The sequence below is a fragment of the Salmo salar genome, chromosome ssa18 (genome assembly GCF_905237065.1).
Source record: "Salmo salar chromosome ssa18, Ssal_v3.1, whole genome shotgun sequence".
NCBI classification, from domain to species: domain Eukaryota; kingdom Metazoa; phylum Chordata; class Actinopteri; order Salmoniformes; family Salmonidae; genus Salmo; species Salmo salar.
Window position 1 is genome coordinate 70,663,069 of NC_059459.1, and position 9,928 is coordinate 70,672,996.

The window sequence follows — 9,928 nt, forward strand, 5'->3', positions numbered from 1 at the left end:
GTTTTTCAAACATTTAAAACATGTATTTTTCTATATTTTCAATAAAGCACTAACTCAAGTTGAACTGGAAGAGGTGGCTGACTGGAAGAGGTGGCTGACTGGAAGATGTGGCTGACTGGAAGAGGTGGCTGACTGGAAGAGGTGGCTGACTGGAAGAAGTGGCTGCAGCTATGATCCATGTTGTGTCTACAACCGTCTCCAGAATCCCAGTGAAGGGTCCAGGCTGACCCACCCTCCAATTTTCCTGGTAGCCTAATGCAGAATAAGAACAATGCATCTCCCACTAGTGGCCAAGACATGAAAAGCAGAAAAGTCCCATGAGTCCGCCGGTGGGATTTGGACATATTTAGAGGAAACGGGGGTCTGAACGGAGAAGGGCCGGGTGTACTGGAGCGGGTCGAGAGCTTCAAGTTCCTCAGTGTCCACATCTCTAAGGACCTGTCATGGTCCAAACACACCAACACAGTCGGGAAGAAGCCACGACAATGCCTCTTCCCCGTAAGGAGGCTGAAAAAAACTTGCCATGGGCCCACAGATCCTCAAAAAGCTAAACAGCAGCACCACTGAGAGCATCTGGACTGGCTGCAGCACCGCTTGGTATGGCAACTGCTCGGCATTCGACCGCAAGGCGCTACAGAACTTGACGTGTCCTCTTCACGACTGTCTTGGTGTGTTTGGACCATGACAGTTTTTTGTTGATGCGGACACCAAGGAACTTGAAGGTCTCAACCTGATCCACTACAGCCCCCGTCGATGAGAATGGGGGCGTGCTCGGTCCTCCTTTTTCTGTAGTACACAATCATCTCCTTTGTCTTGATCATGTTTACACCCGTTGTTTACAAAGGATGTGACAATTACAGTTGGATTTTGATTTGATGATCATATGAAATTGTATTTCGTGCCTATCCATATGTAACATATTTTTTTGGTGAAAGATGTCTAGACTAGGTATTAGTGGAACTAGATGTTTGTGCTGGTTAACCACTGACTTGAACTATAGACTGAAAGGAACATGAGACAGATTTCCAGTTTAATAGTGTTTATCAGTCAGACGTTGCATTACGTCTGTTGGCAGGAGTAACAAAGATACAGCAGTGGCAATTATCACAAAAAATACATAAGGGAGAATAACAAGATCTCATGGCAAACATAGGAGTTAACAGTTGAAATGTTATCATGCACTAAAATGTTTAATTATTCTTTTTTAGAGGGCAGGAATACGACTCTTCATTTGAAAAGATAGAGTCAATGTCCGTGTGAAAAAATTATATTAGCATAATCATAAAATCCCCATCAGAATCTGTCGGTTTAAGCTAGAGATATCAGTTTTTTTGCATGGGCTAAGTCTCAATCCTTGCATCCGCCGATGTCAGCCTTCCGCATCTGCGGTGAAAGGTGGCAGAGCTACAGAGGTGTTTGTCAGACCAGGAGACATTATGAAATTTGGTCTTCTCACGAAAATGTCTCTCGCGTCTGAACAGTTTGGGCTACAAACTATTATGACCCCTCTATGGAAAGATGAGACACTCACAAACACAATATATATATAGATAGGACAGATACTTCAAAACAAACTTCCTTTTGGTTTATTTTTTGAATATATTTTTTCCATGTATGAATCTGTTATTCAATTTGTTTCTATGGGATAATAGCAGTATATTTCATCCCAAAAACGTTTAAAACTTTTTTTATACCTACGGGGTCGTAATTCTAAAAGCTAAATGATCCTTGGTATTACCAAATAATTCAATATGTTAGATTAGTAGAAACCCAGCCCCGGGCCCTTAGACTCTAGGGGGTTAATGTTCCTCATCAACCTAACAAACCAAATCCCCTTATAGATACCTTGGTCCAGTTAAACTTGTAACATGTGGGATACAGCATTCATGTTTGTGGAGTTATTTTGGCAGGGACAGGTCACTCAGTGTTGTCTCCATAAGTACATCGAAACAAAACAGTGGTCCGGGCACTGGACAGATAAAGGGACCTATTCATTATATATTTATGTACATCACTAATTGCACACCATTGTGCTCAGTAATTACACACCATTTGAAAGAGCGACAAGGCTCTCAGTAATTTTGCTGGTCTGTGACCCACTAGCACCGCCCCCGGTCAGAGGAGATGGGGAATGATTCAACCTCAGAGTTAAACACAGGGAAACTTTATTGACATACATAGGCAGACATGGAAAGTAGAATGGTAGTGGTTCTGTAACAGAGGCAATGAATATAACTTTTTATTTAATTTTATTGAACCTTTATTTAACTAGGCAAGTCAGTTAAGAACAAATTATTTTTACAATGACAGCCTACCCCGGCCGAACCCGGACGACGCTGGGCCAATTGTGTGCCGCCCTTTGGGACTCCCAATCACAGCCGGATGTGATAAAGCCTGGAATAAAACCAGGGACTGTAGTGACGCCTCTTGCACTGAGATGCAGTGCCTTAGACTGCTGTGCAACTCGGGAGCCCCCATACCAAATGAATACACCAGGGCAAGAATGCACAGATACAGAACCTTACAGAATAGTGCAGATTTCCTCACAAATGGTTTACTTCTTTGTAAAACAATGTTTGGAATTTAATCGAATATGTCGGTAGCCTACAGCAGACATATTTGTTTTCTCTTATCAGCAGAAGCCATTTCAAATCAAGTCAAACTTTATTTGTCACATGGGCCGAATACAACAAGTGTAGACTTTACTGTGAAATGCTTACTTACCAGCCCTTAACCAACAGTGCAGTTCAATAAGAAAATATTTACCAAGTAGTCTAAAATAAAAAGTAATAATAAAATGTAACACAATAAGAATAACAATAACGAGGCTATATACAGGGGGCACCAGTACCAAGTCAGTGTGTAGGGGTACAGGCTAGTTGAGGTAATCTGTACATGTAGGTGGGGGCGAAGTGACTATGCATAGGTAACAAACAAACAGCGAGTAGCAGCAGTGTACAAAAGGGAGGGGGGGTTCAATGTAAATTGTCCGGTGGCGATTTTATGAATTGTTCAGCAGTCTTGTGGCTTGGGGGTAGAAGCTGTTGAAGAGCCTTTCGGTACTAGACTTGACGCTCCAGTAACGCTCGCCGTGCGGTAGCAGAGAAAATAGTCTATAACTTAGGTAACTGGAGTCTCTGACAATTTTATGGGCTTTCCTCTGACACTGCCTATTATATAAGTCCTGGATGGCAGGAAGCTTGGCCCCAGTGACGTACTGGGCCATTCGCAGTACCCTCTGTTGCGCCTTACGGTCAGATTCTGAGCAGTTGCCATACCAGGCGGTGATGCAACCGGTCAGGATGCTCTCGATGGTGCAGCTGTAGAACCTTTTGAGGATCTGGGGACCATGACAAATCTTTTCAGTCTCCTGAGGGGGAAAAGGTTTTATCGTGCCCTCTTCACGACTGTCTTGGTATGTTTGGACCATGATAGTTTGTTGGTGATGTAGACACCAAGGAACTTGAAACTCTCGACCCTCTCCACTAAAGCCCCGTCGATGTTAATTGGGGTCCTGTTTGGCCCGCATTTTTCCTGTAGTCCAGGATCAGCTCCTTAGTCTTGCTCACATTGAGGGAGAGATTGTTGTCCTGGCACCACACTGCCAGTTCTCTGACCTCCTCCCTATAGGCCGTCTCATCGTTGTCGGTGATCAGGCCTACCACTGTTGTGTCGTCAGCAAACTTAATGATGGTGTTGGAGTCGTGTTTGGCCGTGTTTGGCCAGTGTTAAGGATCAGCGTAGCAGACGTGTTGTTGCCTACTCTTACCACCTGGGGCGGCCCGTCAGGAAGTCCAGGATCCAGTTGCAGAGGGAGGTGTTTAGTCCCAGAGTCCTTAGCTTAGTGATGAGCTTCGTGGGCACTATGGTGTGGAACGCTGAGCTGTATGAACAGCATTCTCACATAGGTGTTCCTTTTGTCCAGGTGAGAAAGAGCAGTTTGGAGTGCCATTGAGATTGCGTTATCTGTGGATCTGTTGGGGCGGTATGCGAATTGGAGTGGGTCTAGGGTGTCCGGGAGGATGCTGTTGATGTGAGCAATGACCAGCCTTTCAAAGCACTTCATGGCTACCGATGTGAGTGCCACGTGGCGGTAATCATTTAAGCAGGTTACCTTCGCTTCCTTGGGCACAGGGACTATGGTGGTCTGCTTGAAACGTAGGTATTACAGACTCGGTTAGGGAGAGGTTGAAAATGTCAGTGAAGTCACTTGACAGTTGGTCCGCGCATGCTTTGAGTACATGTCCTTGTAATCCGTCTGGCCCAGCGGCTTTGTGAATGTTGACTTCTTTAAAAGTTTTGTTCACATTGGCTACCGAGAGCGTTATCACACAGTCATCCAGAACAGCTGGTGCTCTCGTGCATGCTTCAGTGTTGCTTGCCTCGAAGTGAGCATAAAAGGCATTTAGCTCGTCTGGTAGGCTCGTGTCACTGGGCAGCTCGCGTTTGGGTTACCCTTTGTAGTCCATAATAGTTTTCAAGCCTTGCCACATCCAACGAGCATCAGAGCCGGTGTAGTAGGATTCAATCTTAATCCTGTATTGACTCTTTGCTTGTTTGATGGTTCGTCTGAGGGCATAGTGGGATTTCTTATAAGCGTCCGGATTAGTCTCCTGCTCCTTGAAAGCGGCAGCTCTAGCCTTTAGCTCGATGCAGATGTTGCCTGTAATCCATGGCTTCTGGTTGGGATATGTATGTACAGTCACTGTGGGGATGACGTCATCGATGCATTTATTGATGAAGCTGATGACTTATGTGGTGTACTAAATGCCTTTGGATGAATCCCGGAACATATTCCAGTCTGTGCTTGCAAAACAGTCCTGGAGTGTAGCATCCGCGTCATCTGACCACTTCCGTATTGAGCGAGTCACTGGTACTTCCTGCTTTAGTTTTTGCTTGTAAGCAGGAATCAGGTAGATAGAATTTTGGCCAGCTCCATGCACCAGGCCTCCTGTGCGCCCCTGTCCAGTCCGTCCTGTGTCGGCCCCATGCATCAGGCCTCCAGTGCGCCTTCACAGTCCAGAGCTTCCGGCAACGGTTCCCAGTCCAGAGCTTCCGGCGACAGTACCCCGTCCAGAGCTTCCGGCGACAGTACCCCGTCCAGAGCTTCCGGCGACAGTACCCCGTCCAGAGCTTCCGGCGACAGTACCCCGTCCAGAGCTTCTGGCGACAGTACCCCGTCCAGAGCTTCCGGCGACAGTACCCCGTCCAGAGCGTCCGGCGACAGTGCCCCGTCCAGTGTCCGGCGACAGTGCCCCATCTAGAGATGGCCTACAGTCCGGAACCGAGTGAGACGGCCTACAGTCCGGAACCGAGTGAGACGGCCTACAGTCCGGAACCGAGTGAGACGGCCTACAGTCCGGAACCGAGTGAGACGGCCTACAGTCCGGAACCGAGTGAGACGGCCTACAGTCCGGAGCTCCCAGAGTACAGTCCAGGGTCTACAGTGACATGCTTCAGGCCAAGGTATTTAGTAGGGGTGGACTGGTCAGGTGGGGTTATTTGTTATTATAGTTTGGTCAGGACGTGGCAGGGGGTGTTTGTTTTATATGGTTCGGGGTGTGTGTGTATGTAGAGGGGTGTTTGATTTATGTAGTCCGGGGTTTTGGTCATTGTTCTATGTTTGTATATTTCTATGTCTGTTCTAGGGTGTTTTAGTTTTGTGTTTACATAATTGGGATTAGGACCTTTAATTGGAGGCAGCTGTCTATAGTTGCCTCTGATTGAAGGTCCTATAATTAGGAATGTGTTTGTCATGGGATTGGTGGGTGGTTGTTCTTTGTACTGCTGTGTGAGCCTACAAGAATGTTTGTTCGTGTATTGTGTTGTTTATTAGTCGTGTTCACAAGAAAAGTTAAGATGAGCACTCAACCCGCTGCGCCTTGGTCCATTCACTACGACGATCGTGACAGTGGTAGGCATGTTGTGTAAATCAAATGATACAAACCCCCCGAAAAGCAATTGTAATTCCAGGTTGTAAGGCAACAAAATAGGAAAAATGTCAAGGGGGGTGAATGCTTTCGCAAGACACTGTAGCAAGTTTGTATGAAGGTCTGGTTATTAAATGGGTAAATAGTTAAATACTAATGTGCTTTAAAACGCTCTGGTGACAAACAAACTTTGCTGCCTTGTTTCTAATCGTCCACATGGCTGGGATAACCCTATTCAAGTAAGTAAATACATTTCGAAAATGTTTAAAAAAACAATGTATTATTAGCTAACTAGCTTCAGTGCAGGCTAACTCAAATTAGCTGCTAACGTAGCTAGCTATCTAGACAACTGTACATACTGTATAGATAGCTACGTAGCTAAGTGAATTAAATATCACCAGCTACCTAACTTCATATTAGCTAGCTATCTTGATTTATTTATCACTGTAAAAAAAACTCAAAATGCATTTGTAGGTAGCTAGCTAACAGCAATGGAGGAGGGGAAAGAATAGCAGCCCCAAATGTCAAAGTGAGAGAGTAGGCTATTCTGGATAGGGCAGGTACTGTTGTGTAGTTCCAGTCCCTAGAGGTGAGGACAGAGAATACTAAAATAATATTCAGTGCGGTCTAATTTGAATATAATGAAGTCTGTATCTTGTGAGGTTTTCTGTCATCAGATACAGAGAGCTATGAAAGCCTGTCTGCAGATGAAGAGGTCCCAATGAAGAGGAGTGGTTCTCAGTCCTGGTCATGGGGACTCAAAGGGGTGCACATTTTTGGTTTTGTCGTAGCACTGCACAGCTGATTCAAATGATCAACTCATCATCAAGCTTCAAGTGGTATTTATGTATTCATTTGTTACGCTATCCTTGATATGATCCTGTTATTGTCACATGCTACACATGCACATGTGTGTGCACATGCGTCCATCAATCCAATGTTATCATGATTTGTTAAGGGATATTATACTTAAGTAATCCACAATGACCTGGTGATGTAAAAGTCTAATAATGACATTATCTTCCATATTCCTACAGATACCTTGTAACTGGAGATTCCTTCAAAACAATTGCCTACAGTTACCGTGTAGGGCACTGCAAGGATGGGTGACCAGCGCCATCTGGGACTGCTTCCTGGAGGAATTCAGGCGTGTGAAGGCTACCTGTGTCCTGCATAACTTCATGAGGATGGACACGAGGACCAGGAGGGGATCTGCAGGTATGTTAACATGACCTTTATGAATTATGAAGCCTTCATGCGTGTTAAGTTTTTGTTTTATCACATAAATGATTCAATATTCACAAAAAGTTACATTACCTAATGAACACCATCTCACAGAACAAAAAGTATAAGATCTCCTAAGCCCGTGTTTACAACATATCTTATTTTCTGTGTTTATCCAAAAACCCTACAAACACAAACATTTTCCAAAGGCTTTGTCCAACAGACCATGGCGGAGTTAGTGCCTACAAAAATACGCCATTACTATGGCCCTCTTTTGAAACATTTCTCTAACCATAACCTGCCTCCAACATCGTTTTAGAGAATTTGCCTGTTCATCCAACTGGCCACACAACCGCAGACTACGTGTAACCATTCCAGCCCAGGACCTCCACATCCGGCTTCTTTACATGCAGGATCGTTTGAGGGTGGGATGCTGAGGAGTATTTCTGTGGGGAATAAAGCCATTTTGTGGGGAAAAGCTCATTCTGATTGGCTGGGCCTGGCTCCCCAGTGGGTGGACCTGGCTACACCCCTGCCCAGTCATGTGAAATCGATAGTTTAGGGCCTAATGAATTTATTTCAAGTGACTGATTTCCTTATATGAACTGTAACTCAGTAAAATCTTTGAAATTGTTTCATGTTGCGTTTACATTTTTGTTCAGTCTAATAAAAACCACATAAAGGCTTCATAATTCATAAAGGTCATTGTATTATTTATTATTTCATAGAACAAAACGTATAAGATCTTGTAAGCCTGTGTTAACCTCAGACCTTATTTTTAGTGTTTATTCCAAAACCCTACTCATTCCTAATACATTTTTGAGTAGGGATGGCTGAACAAACCAGAAGTAACTCATTTCCAGGTTTTAGGACTACAAGCTGGCAAGCTCTATATGGCGTGCTTCAAACTCAAAATACGTCCGGCTCCATAGGAATATGAGGATGATGTCAGCACTACCACTATCTACCTGTTTTAATGGGCGCGTTTGAGTGGTAAGTCTAAAGCAACCTACTGTAGATGAAAGTTAAGGAGGGTGACTGAAACGCCCACCATTTGGTGCAACACAAACCTGGTGGAAAGTGTGGTGAAAAAGAGAACACGGTATGTACTACTGAGTTTTGATGAAGAGTTTTTACCAGATAAAGTAAAGTTAAGGGGTCAGTTATCCCGTGAAAGCTTTTGTCCTGAACTCATTACGGTGTTTTAGGTGTCAAGCTTATGGTCATGTGGCAGCAGTGTGTAGGTGGGAGATTCCTAGATTCGAGAAGTATGCAGGAGGACATGAGACAAAGGAATGTGCAGCATCGATGGGAAAAATTGTGTGTGTAAACTGTAGGGGTACCCAGGGTGCTGGAGATCAGAGGTGTCCAGTGAGAGAAAGGCAGGTTGAGGTTGCCAGGATCAGAGTAGTGCATGACGTGTCTTATGCTGAAGCAGTGAAGAGGGTGGTAGAAGAAGATGGGCCCAGGGTGAGGGATGCTAAAAGGATCCTTGTCAGTAGACCAAGGTCAATAGAGAGTGCAGGGCCGGTTCCAGGCATAAGCAACATAAGCGATCGCTTATGGTAGTGCTTCCCAAACTCGGTCCTGGAGCACGCCCTGGGTGCACGGTTTTGTTTTTTTACCCTAGCACTACACAGCTGATTCAAATAACCAACTCATCAAGCTTTGATTATTTGAATCAACTGTGTAGTGCTAGGGCAAAAACCAAAACGTGCAACCCCTGGGGGCCCCAGGACCGAGTGTGGGAAAACCTGGCTTAGGGCCCCCTAATCAAAAGAATAGTATAATATACTAGGTGCAATTTCGAAATTTGGTAATGCATCAGCAGTTTTTCTCTTGTTATGTCAAGTCAATGACAGTCACTCAATTAACTGTCAGCTAACAGTTTTTAGATTGGTAGTTAGTCTAGACAGCTATCTAAACTTGTACATTTTTCTCTCCACCCCATCACAAAATGGGTAGAATTGCACACAATTAGCTGAAAAACAGCAACAAATGATCTGTAAATGTGTAGAATTGCAGGAAATTGACTTTAAATCAAATGATTCTCTCCACCGTCAAGAGGGGGGCCACTAAAATGTTTTGCAACAAGATGAGGGGCCCCCCCAACCAAATCTCGCTTAGGGCCCCCAAAAGCCTGCAGCCGCCTCTGAGAGAGTGATAGGAATAAAGTGATTCACTATTATTATTTATTTTGTCATGGCCATGATTGTCAACTGTACCGCAGGAATGGAACGTGAATCACAGAGGATAGATGTTGTGGTGACAACTGCAGAGACGTGCTTGGGTGTATGAGAGTTTACTGCACATGAGTTACAAGATGTTTTGAACGATAGTGTCCTGTCCTCCCAGGTGTAGGATCAGATCGGGCCAGAGTAGTGTAATAGTGATTTGGTTTTAATGGGTGTAGGGTTAGTTGGTAGGGCAATTCTTTATAATAGAGAATATTAAGCTAAAACACCAGTGGAGGCTGGTGGGAGGAGCTATATCATTGTAATGGCTGGAATGGATTAAATGGAATGGAGTAAACATGTGGTTTCCATATGTTTGATGCCGTCCCATTTATTCCATTCCAGCCATTACAATTAGCCCGTCCTCCTATAGCTCCTCCCACTACCCTCCAATGTGATACACAGCCAAAACATTAGGTGGCTGCATGCACCTACAACATTTGTTTGCGGACAGCCATAATACCAAAGAGAAGAAGAAGAACGTCGAGGAGTGAAGTCAGGGGAGGTGCATCTGTGACAGCCAAAAGTCGGACACAAATG